This window comes from Crocuta crocuta, unplaced genomic scaffold, assembly GCF_008692635.1.
Source record: "Crocuta crocuta isolate KB4526 unplaced genomic scaffold, BGI_CrCroc_1.0 scaffold26, whole genome shotgun sequence".
In the NCBI taxonomy this organism is placed as follows: Eukaryota; Metazoa; Chordata; class Mammalia; order Carnivora; family Hyaenidae; genus Crocuta; species Crocuta crocuta.
In genome coordinates this window covers 6,262,645-6,282,663 of record NW_027532249.1, presented here as the reverse complement: position 1 = coordinate 6,282,663, position 20,019 = coordinate 6,262,645, and the positions used below count along the sequence as shown (strand labels likewise).

Here is a 20,019-nt window from a genome sequence, read left to right as displayed (position 1 = left end):
AAAAAATATGACTTAGGAAGTCTCTTGGTAGGTCACAAAAGGATTAATATGAGAAGAACTGAAAAAGGGGAGGGTGGAAATACAATGTGAGGACTTGCCAGCAGTGAGGTGAGGGCCTGCAGGGAAGGCAGTCCTCACTTCCTTCTCTAAGCAACAAAACCAATATCCTTCTTGAGAGAAAAATTAAGCAGGAATCTCACACCAAGCAGAGGTTGGAACAGATGCCTTTAATGATCCCTGTACACTGAGATTCTGGGACCACCATGGTAGAAGTTACAAAGAGAGTTAGAGCATAAATCAAGTCTCAGTTTAAAAGGAGGTAGGGGAGCCTGGCTGGCTCATTTGGTGGAGCATGCGACTCTTGATCTTGGGGTGATGAGTTCGAACCCCAAGTTGGGAGTGGATTGTACCTAAAATTTAAATAAATATTTTATTTTAATTTTAATGTTTTATTCCATTTTTGAGAGAGAGACAGAGACAGAACACAAACAGGGGAGGGGCAGAAAGAGAGGGAGACACAGAATCCCAAGCAAGCTCCAGACTCTGAACTGTCAGCACAGAGCCCAATGCAGGGTTCAAACTCACAAACCGCAAGATCATGACCTGAGCCAAAGTTGGATATTTAACTCTCTGAGCCACCCAGGTGCCCCTAAAAAAATATTTTAAAAGGACATAGAATAATATTCAAATAGATACATAGACTCATAAAAAGAAGGATGTGAATTAATAGAAGGATAAGATAGGAATGAATAAGAATTTGAGATTAAGGAACCCCAAAGGATATAACATCGTAAAAGGAAAAGAAAAAAAAAATGTGTGTGTGTGTGTGTGTGAGCATGTGTGTGTGTGGTAGATGTATGTGAGTCAGGGAGGCAGGCTGCTTCTAGAAGCCTGTGCTATATATAACAAGACTTCGCTGTAGGTCTGAACTTTGCACTTTTCAGCCATCTCTCTTCTTGCCCAAGGGCCACATCTGTTATCCCTACATAGTGTCCGGGGCTCAAGTTTCCAGACTCAGACATTCTATAAGCACTCAGTAACAGATGCAATACTATTTGAAAGATTTTGCTTAAACTTATTCTGTTTTTATTCTAACACTTCTTTTAAACATCATTTATATCTCAAAGAGAAATTTTGCACGTAGAATAATAAAACAGCGAAGTTTTATTCTATAAATTTCTTCCCCACAGTATAGCTCCAATTTTAGGAATCTTTCCTTTGTTTCCGTCCTTATGTTATAATTAACAGATAACATTATATTAGTTTCAGGTGTAAAACAGGATGAACCTCCTTTTCTGAAAGACTGGTCTGTTCTTAACAATGAAACAACAAAACTTCGTATTTTGAAACTAAATGCTTTCCAGAGTTAATTTTTTATTTTTAATTTTTATCGAATCTTATTTATCTATGCTTAATTTTTAAAATATGTTGTGAAACTTAGCATACGCCTGGCCCATGGTAACATGAGCCATTAATAATTAAAATAGAAGTCGTTGTTTGTGGTTTATTTAATCTTTTTTAATTTTTAAAAATATTTATTTAGAGAGTGAGGGAGGGACAGAGAGAGAGAGAATCTTAAGCCAACTCCACACTGAGCACAGAGCCCGATATAGGGCTTGATCTCATGCCCTTGAGATCATGATCTGAGCCTAAATCAAGAGTTGGATGAACTCAAGAGTTGGAGCCATCCAGGCGCCCCTATTTAATTAATCTGATTTTAACCAACTAAGTTTTCCATAAATAAAAAGCTAAATATTTTAAATCTCTATGTATTTGTAGAGCCCTTGGAAATTGCTTAAGTTTCAATAGATAGTAAGACAGATTTCTGGTAAATAGATAAGAACCTGATAATGTCAGAGAGATTTACTCAAAACCCTCTGTAAGTGAAAAGACAGGGATTTCCATGAATCTGATATGTTTGAGGCTGAATCCTTGTGACTTTTGCTTTTTTCCCCAGAAGTTCTATTACCTTTTTAAAGGCATTGGATGAAGCCAAAAATCAAAGCTAAACTAAAACTTGAGATAAATCTTCAATTTCTTTGGTTATATGCCAAAAATGGTTAAGGCAAGTGGGCTCTTCCGAAAGGAATAGACAAATATAAAATGCCAAAGAATTGAGTTAAAACAGGCGTTCACTCCCTTGGGCCCATTAACTCAGTCAACAAGAGCTGCAAATAAGCTTAGTACAGAGGGCAGTTCTCTGCCTGTGGTTCTGAATGTTCCACATGGAAACTGAAAACAAGCTGGGAAGGGACTCCCCTGAAATCCCTGTCATCCCCACACAAATTTGGATTCCTTTTTAGTTGCCAGTTAGGATTAAGAAGCCATAAGAGAGGGGCACCTGAGTGGCTCTGTCGGTTAAGTGTACCACTTCAGCTCAGGTCATGATCTCAAGGTCCATGGGTTTGAGCTCCCTGTCGAGCTCTGTGCTGACAGCTCAGAGCCTGGAGTCTGCTTCCGATTCTGTGTCTCCCCCTTTCGCTCTGCCTCTCCACCATTTGTGCTTTGTCTCTCTTTCTCTCTCCCCAAAATAAATAAACATTAAAAAGAAGAAGAAGAAGAAGAAGAAGAAGAAGAAGAAGAAGCAGCAGCTGCTGCCGCCATCAAAAGAGAAAGCCAGAAATGTATATTCTCCTAAATCAAACCACCCCCAATGACCACAAAAAAAAAAAAAAAGTCAGAAACAAATCAAAGAGTGCAGCCAAAGGAACTAACATACAAAGAACTGGCAAAACCCCAGCTGAAAACAGCCAAGTTGAGCAGACTCCCCACTTGTTTTATCCAGTGGGCACCCCGCTGATGCTCACCTCTGCACCAGTCATAATTCCCATCCACACAGGGAAGCACGAGCACAGGTAAGAGACAAAGGAGTCATACCTATCAGTTAGGGAACAAGGCAAGTCTGGGGAAGTGACCGAAGTGACCTGGGAGCCGTAGAAAACCCAGAGCAGTGACAATCCCCACTTGGCGGGAAATTCCTCGTATACAAGAATTCTCCCTACAACCTGACGCTAGCAAAAAATGTAGCAGTACATGCCAAGAATGAAAAGACCTGAGATTTTATCATTTTTCTGCACTAAGGTATTTGATTCAGGAATGCCTGAACTGCACTCAGTGTTGGTTTCTGGCTTATGTTTAACCTTTGGGTGCGTTCGGCAAGGAATGTGTGCTAATCATGTTTAGCCCAATATAATCCGGCAGCTTCAAAGGTTGACACTATTTTGGAGCTGTGAACTCCAAAGAAAATCATGATTTCGTATAAACGTAAGCAATTATTACAATAACTATTTTCATTATTGTTTAAAATTAGTTTTCAGTAACATAATGCCCTAGTAATGGCCTTGCAAGATGCTTGTTAGCTTAACTCAGCAAAATTTTGATATATCCATAAGGTTGATTTAAGGGCAGGACACTGATCAGACATGCTGGTAGTCTTGAATCAGAACTTGGGGGTTTCAAGCAATGTTCTTAGTTCAAGTGGCGTTGAAGTGGAAAGACCTGAAGGAGGGGAAAGCATGAATGAAAGGAGGGTTTAGGAAGTTTGGGACCTGTGCTCGGGAAAGACTAATTGTTTCAGAGAAACAGAAGTTCAAAAAAAAATTAATTCCGGGAATTACTGCAAATCCTTACTAATGTTCTCCTGACTAATGAAGCAGGCAATATATTGCACCCTTGACAACTACAATGTATATAGTATTTACAAAAATATGCTAATTACTGAATCTGGAATTAGTCTTTCAAACATTGGGAATTTTAAAAGAAGTACTTTTGATAACCATTGATTGATATTAAACACCATTAACACCTATGTACCAGAATACACAAATGTCAACTTTTTTATTCTTTTCTGTTGCCTATTCATCCCTTTTCATCCTTCCTTGTCTCTGTCCTCTCTGCTCCCCCTGAAATTCTCCCAGTGACAATATTCATAGTAGGTTTAAGTGCTAGCTATAAACCTCGTTGTCATCTCAGTATGTCTAGCAGCCTCAGAGATGCCCCAATGGGGAGAAAAGACAGCGCAAGTAGTAGAAAGCAAGAAGAAGGAAGGTACACTCAGGAAAACCTATAACTGTTCAGTTTTTCTCTGGCACATCCATTTTTTTTACTGTTTATTTTAAATTTTTAATGTTTATTTATTTTTGAGAGACAGAGAGACAGCAAAAGTGTGGGAGGGGCAGAGAGACAGGGAGACACAGAATCTGAAGCAGGCTCCAGGCTCCGAGCTGTCAGCACAGAGCGCTATGTGGGGCTCAAACTCACGAATCTGAGATATGACCTGAACTGAGGTGGGACACTTAACTGACTCAGCCACCCAGGTGCCCCTCTCTGGCACGTTCTGATGTTGGTAAGACTTAGCACTCCTGTCTGCTCTCATGAGGGAGGCTGCTCTTTGCATTCATCATTTTCCTGCCTTCTATAAAAATGTCTCAATATTCAAAATGGAGTCTTTTCATCCAAAACAAAATTAATAATATGATTTCAACAAGACTGTTGTGAGCTCCAGTGTGATCCTAGATGTAAAAAGGCAAGCATGTGAACCCCATGTTTCTTTCCCTCTCAGCAAGAGAAGGCATTGTGCTTAATCACTTAATCCGGGGTTACGCAATCCACACAAAAGCAGAGTGGGAAAGATACTGCTTTTTCTTTTGTTAGCACTGGCAATAAATTCCCAACTGCTATAAGAAGGAAAACATAACATCCCTTGCTCCTGCAATGGAGAAAACAAATACTACACATCTCCATTACAAAATATCAACCCCACCAAATGAATCGAGTTAAAATTTCACCTTTTTTTTCCACTGGAAAAAAAAGACGTGTGCTTTTAAAAAAATCCCTTAAGGAAAGAGAATCCCTTGTGAATGCTGCCTAACTTTCTGTAAGGTTTATTTTACCAGCTCATGGGTGCTCCCGCTTCATTATTTGTGGCTAAGGCAGCAAGGCCAGAGGCCACACGTGTCATATTCAAGGGGACGTTCCTGCTGCCTGTGAGGTCTTGTAAGTGTGGTGATGGTCCTAATAGTCTTTGTTTCTAACTTTCTGTGATTGCAAAGAAAGAAAGCCTTCTTTGCAAAGTCCAGACAGGATATCCCTGTATCTTTTTCTTGACCTTTCTATGCTTTTGCTCATTAGAAAACAAACTCATCTGAAACCCCTTTCTTTTAGTGGAATCTCATTGTAAACTTGAAAAATCACAGTATCAATTTGTGAGCTATATTTGGAAGCTGATTATGTCCTCTTTGACTGATCTTTTTTCTTCCATAGAAAACTTAGAAATGTCTCATAATACAATACAAAAATGCTCCTGGTCAAAATATATCAGTTTTAACCGTATTTTCACTTGTAAGGCAAATTGTGTTCTTGGTGTTTCCATCTTGTGGATTCATATAAATATAGGCAGGGAGGATACGGCCAGGGTAAATGAGGTAATTGGATGATTCTTCCTTGCTCTGAACACCTTTAAAATTGCCGTCCATATACTTTATGTGTGGCATGCCACAGCCAACCCCTGGGAGCACTGAGAGCCACAGATGGCCCAATGCAAGAACTGTTGTAAGATGTGCATTTGGGGAGCAAATAATCTGGATCGTTAAGATATCCATTATTATATTTTGCAGTCCATGCTGGTGACCTTCAAGAGTACGCTGATCCTGCATGTGATGGCCCCAGACTGTAATTTTCTGATCAAGATGTCTGCTTTATAAGTTTGCTGTTTCCTCTTGAGCTATTGTAATGTCAGCATCACCACTTCCTATTACATGCTGAAGATTTGTGGCTTCTGTTTGATGTTTACAAGGTTGGTTTTTTGTTTTGTTTTGTTTTGTTTTTTTTGCTTTTTTCCTGATTCTCAAAGGTGATCCCGATGGTTGAAGTTTTCAGATAACTGAGGGATTTGCAGTACCAGGCTGCAGTGTTTGAAATGGAAACTTTGTGCCTGAGAATAAGCAATTCTGAATGTGAAAATATGTTTCCTATTAAGATAATCTGGCTGTCCATATTTTAGGCATACCAAGGTTAAAATTAATTCTAATTCTTCTTTGACATGAATTTGACCAAAATCAAATGCTGTTACTATGAAAACATATCCCATATATAGCTTTCTTTTCACTTGATGCCAAGTGATTATTAACTTATTTCTCAAATCTTTTACAGATCTCATGTTACAAGAATATGGCTATGGAAATACACAGCGCTTTATTTTTTGACACATATGAACCTGATTTTAACTAAAAGCAAAGCACATATTTCAAGCAAATGAACAAAACATTGAAGTGGATGAACAAAAGAACACTTAAATTATCACGGTTATTCAATCAGTTTGTGATTATGGCAAAGCATTTCCAGTATAAAACATTTGTTGAACACATGCTTGGCAGCCTTCCAAAATTTTTCGTAGAAAAATCAAAAGGGCAAGAAATCAAAGTGCTTTTTTTGCATTTTCAATACTTCTGCTTAAGCTACAGCATAGGAATAATGCAGTTATAAAAATATCAAGTAGTAATTAGCTATTCATCATCTGGTCTTTTACATTTAATGCAAATTTTTAAATTTTCGGTAGAAACACCCAAATCAAAATCTGCTGTAAAATATGTCTGGGCAGCCTGGAGTGCGGGACCATCTCTGAGACATGTACATAGTTCACACCAATGGTGATCCTTTCATTAAACCTCTGGTTGTTACTTCCTAGCCAATTTGGCACTATTGAAACAAAATGAAGAACTAAATCAATTAGCCAGATAATGGTTTACTGAAAGCAAGGAAATTTTATTTTATCTTTTCTGATTTCAATTATAATGTATACTCATGGGGAAAAATCAAGCAATACAAATAGTCTCCTATGGATTAAAATTTTGGTAAAATCCATATCACAAAACAACCAGTTAATTTTAACCTTGAGGAAATTCAAAACCCTATGAAGAAAGTAAATATTACTCTTAATGAGTAACTCAGGAGCTTTTAGATTGCTTCCAGGATTTATTGTTCTAAAGAAGAAATATGGTAGTGAATAATCTTGTTGCATATCTGAGTACTTATCTTAGGGGAAATGCTCAAAAAACTCATTTTATGTATTGGAAACCATCGGATTTAGGCAACCAATGATTTTTGTTTTCTCATGGAAGGTTGAATTGACAGACTTTGACCAATGCCTGTGATTTTAAGCAACTATCGCATGGATCTGTGTTACCCTTTCCAGAGTAGAAAATATAATTTTACTAAAAGAAGCACAGCATCTAATGTTTCAAATTTCCCTCTGTAAAGACCCTTTTAGTAGATATGAATATAGTTTTCCTCTTGTGTATGATATAATACTCATCTTGGATAGAAGAAAAAAGATGCATTTCATCTGACATGGTTCAGCTAAATAATGATGGCTTTGACTATGTTTGTCTCCAAACAAAGGACAGTCTTATATTTTAAGGAATTATATTTGAAGCACTAATGGTATTGTCAGATAGACCTTTACCTCTCAGAAAGAAAGGTTTTTTGGAGAGAGTGGAGCATAAGTCTTCCTGTTAATAAAAATAATTAAACATTTGGATTGCTTGCTTTTACTTGCTTTAAAAATAAAGAATCAACCCAAATGTGAAGAAAACATTTCTAAGGTCATTGGGTAGCTTGAAAGACTAGAATAAAGGCTTGATGCTAAAGGAGTAAGTAGACACAATTATGCTGATTTGTTTTAAGAAGTTCCAAAGGGGAAAGAAAGACATTACTCTGGGACTGATGTACGGAGCCAAAAATCATTTAGGGCTTCCAGAAAACTGGGAAAAAATCAATAGAAAAAGGGGTCTTTGTTTATAATGGAATTTAAAATTCAGATGTAAAAGTCAGTAAGTCTCCAGAGCTCCCCAAAGAATTGCTCAGTGACTGAGTGAGAGAGATAGCTTTGGGGAGACAGGAGAGAAGAGAGGGAGGAAAGAACAGGTAATAAATATTTGCCAGGTTCAATGAAAGAGGAAGCCATGCGTAATTCTTTCAAGCAACTAGATCTTATCATGAAAGACATTCATGAATATTACACAGGGATTTTTCAAGGTTTTTTTTTTTTCAAGTCAGTTGAGTTTTGACTGATGCCCAATGGAAATCATTGGCCTTCAGTTTAGTGTATGTAGCCCTCTCTTATTATACGAGAGTGTAATCATACTGATCACACTTTTGAGCTCATTACTAAATGGTAAGATTAAGATTAAGACCTCTGAAAGTCACTCAGAACTTCCATTTCTGGAAATGGCCAGCTAGATCCTTTAGATCAACTGCCCTGCTGAAAACAATGAAAATGAGTGTAGTTTTCATGATTGGGATATTAACACGTGAGGCTTCTGGGATTTCGGTGCTGTTCTCACTCTTTTTTTTTTTTTTAATGTTTTATTTATTTCTAGGAGAGAGAGAAAGAGACAGCATGAGCAGGGGAGGGTCAGAGAGAGAGGGAGTCACAGATTGAAACAGGCTCCAGGCTCTGAGCTGGCAGTCAGCACAGAGCCCGATGCGGGGCTCGAACCCGCGAACCGCGAGATCATGACCCAAGCGAAAGTCAGACGCTTAACCGACTAAGCCACCCAGGCGCCCCAGGTGCTGTTCTCACTCTTGATCTCAGGTTTCCTAGGTAATAATTATACCTCTTGATTCGGGCGGTGCTTACTTGTTTTTGCATTGTTCTGCATGTAAGTTATATCTCAGGATAAAAGGATTTTTAAAAATATTTTTATTTATTTCTAGGAGAGAGAGAGAGACAGCATGAGCAGGGGAGGGTCAGAGAGAGAGGGAGTCACAGATTGAAACAGGCTCCAGGCTCTGAGCTGGCAGTCAGCACAGAGCCCGACGCAGGGCTCGAACCCCCGAACCGCGAGATCATGACCCAAGCGAAAGTCAGACGCTTAGCCGACTAAGCCACCCAGGCGCCCTAAAAGAATTTTTTTAATTCTCTAACTCAGTCTTCAACCTTCAGGCAGGTAGATTTTGCACACTGAAGATACACTTTCTTTCTCCATGAAGAGAAATACCATCTTCCTTTACTATCCAAACACTTCCTCAAATTTCACGTCCTAGGGGCTTGAGTCATCTCTTTGACAAAATGAAAGCTACAAGACCAAAGCTGAAAAGACTCTTTCTTGAAAAGATGTCTAAGAAAATTTTTGGCTAGAGCATTAGAGTCTATGAGATAGCTAATTAGAATCAATTAGAATAGTCTCCAATGGGGCGCCTGGATGCTCAATCGGTTGGGCATCTGACTCTTGATTTTGGCTTAGGTTGTGATCTCTCAGTTTGTGGGATCAAATCCTGCATTGGGCTCTGTGTGCTGATCGCATGAGGCTTGCTTGGAACTCTCTCTCTCCCTTGCTCTTTGCCCCTCCCCCACTTATGCTGCTACTCTCTCCCTCTCTCTCTCTCTCCCTCTCCCAAAATAAATAAATAAACTTAAAGAAAAAAGAATGCTCCAATTCATCTACTACAACAATTTTGTTCCAGCAAAGAATTCCTATCCTTCTCATATAAAAGCTTTAAATTTTGCATTAAGAAGTTTTACTTTCTGAAATTTCCCACAAATCAAAAAGCAATGATGTGGTTTTTTATAATTGCAGTCAAAAGTTTGGTTCTCTGCATTTAGCCAAAAGAGATTTTTAAGACTTTTTTCAAAGTTCATTTATTTATTTTGAGAGAAATAGAGACAGTGCAAGTTGGGGAGGGGCAGAGAGATAGCGGGGAGAGATAGAATCACAGGCGGGCTCTGCATCATAAGCAAAGAGTCCAACGAGGGGCTTGAACCCATGAAGCTGTGGAATCATGTCCTGAGCCCAAACCAATAGACGTTTAGCCGACTCAGTCACCCAGGCACCCTTAACCAAAAGACGTTTAAGGAACTCTTAACCTCATTATGGAAAATCGTTGTTATCATCAGAATAATTTCATCAACCATAGCTAACCTTTACTGAATAGTTACTATGTACAGATAATATGCTAAGTATCCACAAACACTATCTCATTCAATATTCTTACAAATCCTATGAGAGAAGTAGAGTAATTAATCGGTACCATTTTTTAGACTAGAAAACACTTCTAGTCCACTTAATGTTGGGCATTGCTTTCAAGTACTACCTTAGCAGTGTGTTAGCCACCTCTCCAAATAAACTCTCCCTTATCTAACTAACTTTATGTTCTGCCTCTCCTCATCAAGCACCCTCAGGACACAGAACCATTCAAATTCTCTTGGTTCCAATGGCCTTTGTTGGCAATAGGCTGCAGCTTCTTTGGAGTACAATTATTTCTCTCTCTTGGCAGATCCAACACTTCTCCAACAAGCTTATATTGTAATTAACTCTGCTAGGTCACTGGGGAGGAAAATGGGCTTAGACACTGCTGCATGTTCTGTCTTGCATGGCAGAGACCTCTGTGTCCTCTTCAGATAAGAAGGAGGGCACTTGCCTTTAACAGAGAGGAGATAGGCTAAGAATTCAACCTGTTCCCGAGCTCTGATAGTCTTCTAATTAGGCCCTCAAACTAATCCTCAGCTTTTTTTGTCCTCTAGCTGCAGGAAGTGGGACTTTCTTTCTATGCCGCCAAGAAGTCCTGATGGCTTTCACACTTAGCTTTAATTGATGACTAATCACTGTGGCGGGCAAAATAATGTGTTCCAAAGATGTTATGTTCTGATCCCGGAAGCCTGTTAAAAACGACCAGAGATGTTGAAATATTTAGGATTTTGAAATGAGAGATTAGTATGGATTATCCAGGTTGGTTCGCTGGAATCCCATGAGTTTTGTAAGAGGGAGGAAGGAAGACAGAGTCAGAGAAAGAAATTGGATGAGGAGGGCACAGTTCGGAATGGGACTATTTATACATCAATTAAAACACGCGTGTCGGGGGGCGCCTGGGTGGCTTAGTCGGTTAAGCAACCGACTTTCACTTAGGTCATGATCTCGCGGTTCGTGGGTTCGAGGCCCGCGTCGGGCTCTGTGCTGACTGCCAGCTCAGAGCCTGGAGCCTGTTTCAGTCTGTGACTCCCTCTCTCTCTGACCCTCCCCTGCTCACGCTGTCTCTCTCTCTCTCCTAGAAATAAATAAAACATTAAAAAAATTAAAAAAAAACACGCGTGTCGGAGCATTGTAAAGTGTAAGTCCACTGACTATAGAGAAGAGGGATAAGAAAAAAAAAGCACAGTAAAAAAAAAATAAGGCTGTTAAACTCTGGATACTGAGACTATGGGTAACTTCATTTTGTTTTTTATATCATTTTTGGTATTTTTTAAAAACTTGGGCTTCACAACCAGCATGGAGCCCAATGTGGGGCTTCAACTCACAACCCTGAGATCAAGACTTGAGCTGAGATCAAGAGTCAGACACTTAACTGACTGAGCCACCCAGGTGCCCCCACATCACTTTTTAGTAATTTCCAAATGTTCTATAACAGACATGTATTTCTAAAAATGCTTTTTCTGATTATACATGACCATTGTAGAGAAATCGGAAAATGCAAGTAAATGTATGGGGAAAATTAATGATTATATCACTGCCCCATCACCAAGAGAAAATAACTGTTAACATTTGGGGATATCCCCTTCCCATTTTTTTTCTGTGCACTCACATGAATGTGCACCTGTTAAACTTGACTTGATACTGTCTGCTCAGTCATATATCCTGCTCTTTGTTTCTTTCTTTTGCTTAACATTGTGTGGTAAGTTCTCTTACTTATCCTCAATTTTTAAAACACCATTTTTAATGAAGGCAGGATGCTACAGTGCATTTCCATCCTGGACATTAAGATTATCTCCAGTTTTAGGCGCCTGGGTGGCTCAGTCGGTTAAGTGTCCGACTTCAGCTCAGGTCATGATCTCGGGTTCATGGCTTGAACCCCTCATCAGGCTCTGTGCTGACAGCTCAGAGCCTGGAGCCTGCTTCGGATTCTGTGTTTCGCATTCTCTCTCTGACCCTCCCTCCCTCACACTCTGTCTCTATCTCTCTCAAAAGTAAATAAACATTAAAAAATGTAATAACATTTAAGAAAAGAGTATCTCCAGTTTTTTGATAATACAAATAATGATGTGATAAGGCTATATGTAAAGATCTAGTCACATATCAGGTTTTTTCCTCTGGGATAGATACAAGAAGTGGGATTGGAATACTGTGATAATCAGAAAAAAATATGTTACACTAAAAACTTCCAATTCATGAGCAGGTGAAAAATACTTGCAAATCATTAGGTATTGCCAAAAAGTTTTTGGAAGTAAGCCATCTCTCCCCAGGCCAGGCCCCAGCCTTATGTGTTTAATGAAGGAAGCCAACAAGTGGCTGGTCCAAGTGGCTGTCTAAGCCATCTTCCCTTTCCTAGGACAAGAAAGGTAGTGGGCTGAGAATATCTTCTCTGTGGCATGCCATAGAAATATATGCAGTGGATATTTCTAACATGGGTAGATTCCCAGGGGAATCCTGCTTTTTCTCTTCTGCTATATGAGGTGCTCGCTCTCCCTAGAGAGAGTAATCAGCACACTGGATAAACCAGCCCAAGAGAATAATTTCTTTCAGACCATGACTGATGCTGTGCTTTGCAGCATTCACACCTATTTGCTCAAATAGGCAGTGAAAATTATTGGCTCAGATTAAGAGAACACGACAGTGGGAAACGGTGAGCCAAGACACAGAAAAGGTCTAAACTTCTCCCCAGAAGCACTCTGATATTTATCTCAAATGTGTTTCATTCTCTGTATATGGATGTATTTCCCGTTGGGAAAACAGTTCAGACCACAGGCAAATAAAAGCTGAGAAAGAAATAGTGACATTTCCTTATTTGGAATAAAAAAAATCCAAACAATTCTAAGAAATGATTTAGAAAGATTTTAGGTTAGCTTTAAGCTTTCTGTATGCAATAAGAAAAAAAAGTTACCTAAAAGTATTTTCACTAATAAAGTGGGGAAATAAGATGATTGCTTAAAACCTTTGAAAGGAAACAGTAACAAATCTTTGTGGAATACTATTTTCTGTAAGTGTATTTGCGTTTGGATAATTTTCCTTTAATAAGCAGCTGCAAAAAATTATACACAGGCATACCTTCTTTTATTGCACTTCACTTTATTGCACTTAGCAGATACTGCGTTTTTTAGAAATTGAGGGTTTGTGGCAACCTTGCCTTAAGTAAGTCTATTGGTGCCATTTTTCCAACAGCATTTGCTCACTTTGAACCTCGGTGTGATGTTTTGGTAATTCTCATGATATTGTAAGCTTTTTCATTATTACTATATCTGTTATGGAGACCTGTGATCAGTGATCTTTGGTGTTTCCATTGTAATTGTTTTTGGGGTGCCACAAACCACACCTATATAGATGGTGCACATAACCGATAAACAGTAGGTATGTTCTCACTGCTCCACCCACCAGTCATTCCCCTTTTCTCTCCCTTTCTTCAGGCTTCCCTGTTCTCTGAAGCACAACAATATTGAAATTAGACCAATGAATAACCCTACAGTGGCCTCTAAATATTAAAGTGAAGGGAAGAGTCACATATCTCTCACTTGAAATAAAAAATTCAGAATGATTATTAAAGCTTAGTGAAGGCATGTCAAAAGCCAAGATAGGCTAAAAGCTAGCCCTTTGCAGCAAACCACCAAATTGTGAATACAAAGGAAAAGTTCTTGGAGGAAATTAAAAGTGCTACTCCGGTGAACATACAAACAAATGATAAGAACATGAAACAGCCTTATTGCTCTTATGGAGAAAGTTTGAGTGGTCTGGGTTGGAAGATCAAACCAGCCACAACATTCCCTTAAGCCAAAGCCAAATCCAGAGCAAGGCCTTAACTTTCTTCAGCTCTGTGAAGGCTGACAGAGGTGAGGAAGCTGCCGAATACAAGTCTGAAGCCAGCCATGGTTGGTTCATGAGGTTTAAGGAAAAAAGCCGTCTCCATGACATCAAAGTGTGAGGTGAAGCAGAAAGTGCTGATGTAGAAGCTGCAGCAAGTTGCTCAGAAGATGTAGCTAGGATCATTACTCAAGGTGGCTACACTAGATGACAGAGTTTCATTATAGATGAAGCAGCCTTCTTTTTTTTTTTTTTAATATTTTTATTTATTTCTAGGAGAGACAGAGAGAGAGAGAGACAGNCGAGATCATGACCTAAGCGAAAGTCGGACGCTTAACCAACTAAGCCACCCAGGCGTCCCGATGAAGCAGCCTTCTATTGGAAGATGTCATCTAGGAGTTCATCGCTAGAGAGGAGAGGTCAATGCCTGACTTCAAAGTTTCAAAAGTCAGGCTGTCTTGTTTGTTAGATATTAAGGCACTGGTGACTTTGAGCTGAGGCCAATGTTTATTTACCATTATAAAACTCCTAGGGCACATACAAATTATGCTAAATCTACTCTGCTTGGGCTCTATAAATAGACCAATAAAGTCTGGATGAGAGCATATCTGTTGTGATGTGGTTTACTAAATATTTTAAGCCCACTGTTGAAATATATTACTCACTGACAATGCACTTGGTCACTTGAGCGCTCTGATGGAGATGTCCAGCAAGAGTAATGTTGTTGTTTTTTTTTCATGTCTGTTAACACAACCTCCATTCTGTAGTCCATGGATCAAGGTGTTATTTTGACTGTTGAGTCTTATTATTTAAAAAATACAGTTCGTAAGGCCATAGGTGCCATAGATGGTGATTGCTCTGATGGATTTGGGTGAAGTCAATTGAAAACCTTCTGGAAAGAATTCACCATTCTAGATGCCATTTAAGCACGTTCATGATTCACAGGAGGAGGTCAAAATATCAACATTACCAGGAGTTTGAAGGAAAGTTGATTCCAACCCTCCTGGATGATTTTGAGGGGTTGAAGACTTCAGTGGAGGAAGTTACTGCAGATGTGGAAATAGCAAGAAGACTAGAAAACTGAAGATGGGACTGAACTGTTGTGACCTCATGATAAAACTTTAATGGGTGAGGAGTCGCTTCTTACGGATGAACAAAGAAAGTGGTTTCTTGGGAAGGAATCTACTCCTGCAAAGATGCTGTGGAGACGGTTGACATGACAGCAAAGAATTTAGAATGCCCAGACTTAGGTGATGAAGCAGCAACAGGGTTTGAGAAGATTGACTCCATTTCTACTGTGAGTAAAATTCTATCAAACAGGGGCACCTGGGTGGCTTAGTCGGTTAAGCGTCCAACTTTCGCTTAGGTCATGATCTCGCGGTTCGTGGGTTCGAGCCCCGCGTCGGGCTCTGTGCTGACTGCCAGCTCAGAGCCTGGAGCCTATTTCAGAGTCTGTGACTCCCTCTCTCTCTGACCCTCCCCTGCTCACGCTTTCTCTCTCTCTCTCTCCTAGAAATAAATAAAACATTAAAAAAAATTAAAAGAAATTCTATCAAACAGCCTTCATGCTGCAGAGAAATTATTTGTGACAGGAAGAGTCTATAGATGTGGCAAACTTCATTGTCTTTCTTTTAAGAAACGGCCATAGTCGCCCCAACCTTCGGCAACCACCACCCTGATGAATCAACAGCCGTCAACATCAAACAAGACCCTCCACCAGCAAAACGATTATGATTCACTGAAAGCTCAGATGATAGTTGCATTTTTTAAGCAATGAAGTATGTTTAAATTAAACTATATACATTGCTTTTTTAGACATAGTGTTATTGCACACCTCATAGACTGTGGTAAAGTGTAAACATAACTTTTATATGCACTGGGAAACCAAAAATTCATTTGACTTGCTTTATCGTAATACTAGCTTTATTGCAGTGGTCTGGAACCGAACCCACGATATCTCCAAGGTATGCTTGTAAAATAAGTGCTTTCTTGTTTAGACAAACTTCTTTCCCTGCAGGAACAGCAACACTAAAGTTTAGCTTTAGACCATGTTATCATTTATAATAACAGTCATGATAGGTCTTATAAAAAATGGCTTTTCCTTGAGGATAGTGACAGACACGCCAAAGCTTTACAGTTTCTCTCTGCACAGCTAAATTAAGAGACTCTATCATCTATCATGTCGAATTTGTTGAAATGCTTTTTATGTCAAGTTGATACAGCACTAACCTATTATAGTTACTGTCAGGCTCCTCATTTTTTTTTTTTTTAACAAGGTGTTCCCAGAAGAAAGCACTGTAACATTTGATGTGAGAGGAATGAGTTTATCAGTTTGGTTGTGATAAATAAGCCACATTTTATTTTATTTATGTTTATTTATTTTTGAGAGAGAGAGAGAAAGACAGAGCATGAGTGGGGGAGGGGCAGAGAGAGAGGGAGACACAGAATCCAAAGCAGATTCCAGGCTGCGAGCTGTCAGCACAGAGCCTAATGCAGGGCTTGAACCCACAAACTGCAAGATCATAACCTGAGCCGAAGTCAGATGCTCAACTGACTGAGCCACCCAGGAGCCCCAATAAACCACATTTTAAAGATATAAAAATGGGTACAGGGCAAAGCTTAAAGTATTGCCAGAAGAAGGCAAATGAGTTACAAACAACGAACACTAAAAAAAAAGAAATGTATTTACATTAATATTCTGTGGAGGAATATTATTTGGTGTGAAAAAGGAAAGAAATTCTGGGGAACCTGGGTGGCTCAGCGGGTTAAGTGTCTGACTTTGGCTCAGGTCATGATCTTGCAGTTCGTGAGTTTGAGCCCTGCATCAGGCTCTGTGTTGACAACTAGATCCTGGAGCCTGCTTTGGATTCTGTGTCTCCCTCTCTCTCTGCCCATTCCTCGCTTTCTCTCTTTCGTGCGCACCAAAAATAAACAAAAAAAATTTTTTTTAATGTTTTTTTTAATTTATTTCTAGGAGAGAGAGAGAGAGACAGCGTGAGCAGGGGAGTGTCAGAGAGAGAGNAGTGAATCTTCTGAGAGCCTGTAACACTCCCCTGTTGGTGACCCCTTCACTTCTGCTTTCATTACAACGGCAGTGTGTGTTGTGACTATGTGCCTTTCACATCTGGCCCATCATGGGCTGAGATGAGCATAGTTCAATACTTGTACTTGGGGGCTAAGTCTAGAACTTCACTCCTGGTGGCNGAGCCTGTAACACTCCCCTGTTGGTGACCCCTTCACTTCTGCTTTCATTACAACGGCAGTGTGTGTTGTGACTATGTGCCTTTCACATCTGGCCCATCATGGGCTGAGATGAGCATAGTTCAATACTTGTACTTGGGCTAAGTCTAGAACTTCACTCCTGGTGGACTTGTCCTGTCACTCCATGCCCAGTACCTTCTAGAGCATGTATTGTGTACCAGGCACTGTGCTGAGTGCTTTACATACAGCTTCTTATTTAGTTCTTTATGATGCTATCATTATCATCCCCATTAAATAGGTTGAAAATCACTTACCCAATTCATAAAGTTAGGATGTGGCAAAGCCAGGATCCGAACTCAGGCAGTTTGACTCTTGGGTCCTGATACTTAACCATTATGCCACTCACCTTAAGTTTCTATCTGGAAGCCATGTGATTGTCATATTTTGTCAATCTCTAAATGATAAGAATGCTGCTTTTTCTTCCGGTGCACATCTTCATCATCCCCTTTCAAACCAGTTCTCTCCTTCTGCATCAATCTTTACCAGATAATGTTTAACCTAAGAGGCAGAGCTCATTGACAGTTCTCATTTTTTTTTAAGAAACCTCATGGACTTGGCGCTGTATTTCCCTTGTGTGAACCCGTATTGGATCTCAGGCTCCTCAAGGCTTTCTGTCAGCCTCCAATGTTGCGCTGACTCCGCAAAGCAGTGAGTGATAAATTGCTTGCTGTTGCAGCTTCTGTGCTTTAAGAATGCAGCCATCCATCTACATCCCACAATTTCTTTGTCATTGTCAATGATAACTGATAACATTTATAATCTGGTAAGGTGAAAGAGTCTCCCAGGTGTCAAGCTATATACTGTGACATAGCTTTGTAAGTCCCTAATTGCATTCTCAAACGCACCAGCAAAGGAAAAGTTGAACAGGACTGAACATAACACAGTCTGACTTCACTCAATTTTTCATGTGTATTGGTAAACTTTTGAGAGTTGTCAAACTTCTGAAAAGTTGCCAGGATGCAATTCTAATGATTGCCAAATGTTTTTATGACATCCAGGAATGTACTTTAGAGATTTCTTATGCCATTTTCGTCACATTTTCCTGTGCATTAAAACTATGTGTACTGTAATGTACCTTGATCTTACATATATACCTACAGCTATTTTCAATAGCCGGCCCAGGAATTTCAAACTGGGATTTGCATTTTCATTGTGAAGGTTATCATTGGAAACAGGTAATACTTTGTTTAATGCAAGACATCCTGCATTGATTAGCACAAGTCACCATGAAAATTTGGTACATGAAGATTGGAATCTCTAGGGTGACCCTTGCTTCTAAATCTTTATTTAGATTTAGAAGGTCAGTAGGTTACTGCATTTTAATGTATATAGAACAGCATCTATCCAAAAACCCTGTTTACGGTGAAAATCATTAGACTTAACAATAGAAGGATCAGAACTACAATTTGTTAATATGCTAATAGTTCTTCTGATTTTAGTTAGGGTGGCTTCCTGAGGCCACTTTTACATATCAAAAGTTATGTAAAAAAAGATAATGGTTAGACAATCTAGACAGGACATTGGAAAGCCAACTTCCAAGAGGAAAGACTTCTTTTCTAATCAGGATATCCAGATATCTATATCTATATCTATATCTATATCTATATCTATATCTATATCTATATCTATCTATATCTGTCTATATCTATGTCTATATCTATGTCTATATCTATGGTATCTACTAGTGAATGCCAAGAGTGGAGACGAAGATGCTGATATAGCAGAATTGTTTAGAGTTTGTGAGACATAGCCCCCTTTGCTCGGAGAGTTATTGAAGTTTTTGACTGCCTTTGAAATTCAAATTCCCAGAGTCTTCTGCTCAGCCCTGCTCTGACTAGCTCCTTTGAACTTAAGGGTCTTTCCTTGGCCTGTTAGTAAGTCTTCTCAGTCATGACCTTCTGGATTCAAGCCCCTTTCCCTAAGAAGGAGGGGGCTTCATCACTGTTCCAGTTTGGGTGGGGGAATGGAGAGGGATATAAATCTTGAGCTGGGTCTTTTAACTCCCAACCATGTCAAGGCCGTAGGGACTTTCTGTTTTTGCACCACCAGGGGCACTGGGGTATTCACTGTTTCACCCTTGGTGGTTCAGGGGCTGAGGGAAGTCTCTAAGTGCAGGCAGGAATCTTTCCTTGTGGATCATCCACTGCTTTGTGCTTTCTCAGGACAGGAGAAGCGTCTCACTCAGACGCTGACAGATAGTGGACACCAGGTGGCCTCAAGCTATTCCCAGGGCTTGCTTGACAGAAGCTGAACTAAGCATTAACTTTGATCTGCTCCTCTAACACCGCTTCCCCGCATATACAATCCTGTTTTGCCAGGGTAGTTTGGCTCTATTCTCTTTACAACTATCGTATATATTTATACATGCCATACTCTGCTCCTTAGAGTATTCTGTTTTTAATTCTTAAAATACATTCCCACATTCCAAAAACAAAAAACAAAACCTATGGAACTTATCAGTGCTAGCTAGAACTGTTTGCAGGCCCCGCCCCCGCCTGAAGGTGCCCCGCCCCCACGCCGCCGACACGTGGAGTGCGGCGCGGAGACAGAGCCTACGCCGCCTCTACTGCGCAGACTCCGAGTCCCGGGTTCACCCTTTGGCGCGTGGGCTGAAGCTTTGCGCGTCCTACTCCTGGGGTGTCGTATTCCTGGGCCTGGAACTCCTCCTGGTCCTCGCCTCACCACGGTGGCCCCAATGGCGTGTCTCTGAAGGACTCTGCCCCGTGTTTCCCCGCTCTGTGCGCTGGAAGAGAGGGAACGAGCCGAGAGCACCGCGCATCTGCCGAACCCCGCGGGGCCGCATATTCCTTCAAGAGTCCGAGGAGGCCGACCCTGGGGACGGGCGCACGACGGGCCGTGGCGTGGTCGCTGCCGTCGCGTCCGCGCAGATCGTGTGACTCCTGAGACCCAGGACCCGGTGAGCAGGCTGACGGGTCCGGAGGGGCGGTGGTACCCTGGACGCCGGCGGGGCCAG

The 20,019-nt window shown here is 40.3% G+C and overlaps 1 protein-coding gene and 1 long non-coding RNA gene across 2 annotated transcripts in view; one reads left to right on the top strand and one right to left on the bottom strand.

The window, feature by feature from the left end:
• Positions 1 to 207: 207 nt before the first annotated feature.
• On the bottom strand, positions 208 to 14,990 carry LOC144243168 (uncharacterized). The gene is made up of 2 exons (XR_013338558.1): positions 14,450 to 14,990; positions 208 to 410 (listed from the first exon to the last, which is right to left on the bottom strand). It is a non-coding gene; the product is annotated as an uncharacterized LOC144243168 (long non-coding RNA).
• A 4,695-nt stretch (positions 14,991 to 19,685) lies between these two features.
• Positions 19,686 to 20,019, top strand: part of ARHGAP28 (Rho GTPase activating protein 28) — a 220,910-nt gene continuing 220,576 nt past the window's right edge. The window contains exon 1 of the mRNA XM_077778096.1: positions 19,686 to 19,962. The gene's annotated coding sequence lies outside the window, so the exon portion shown is untranslated. The remainder of the gene's footprint in view (positions 19,963 to 20,019) is intronic.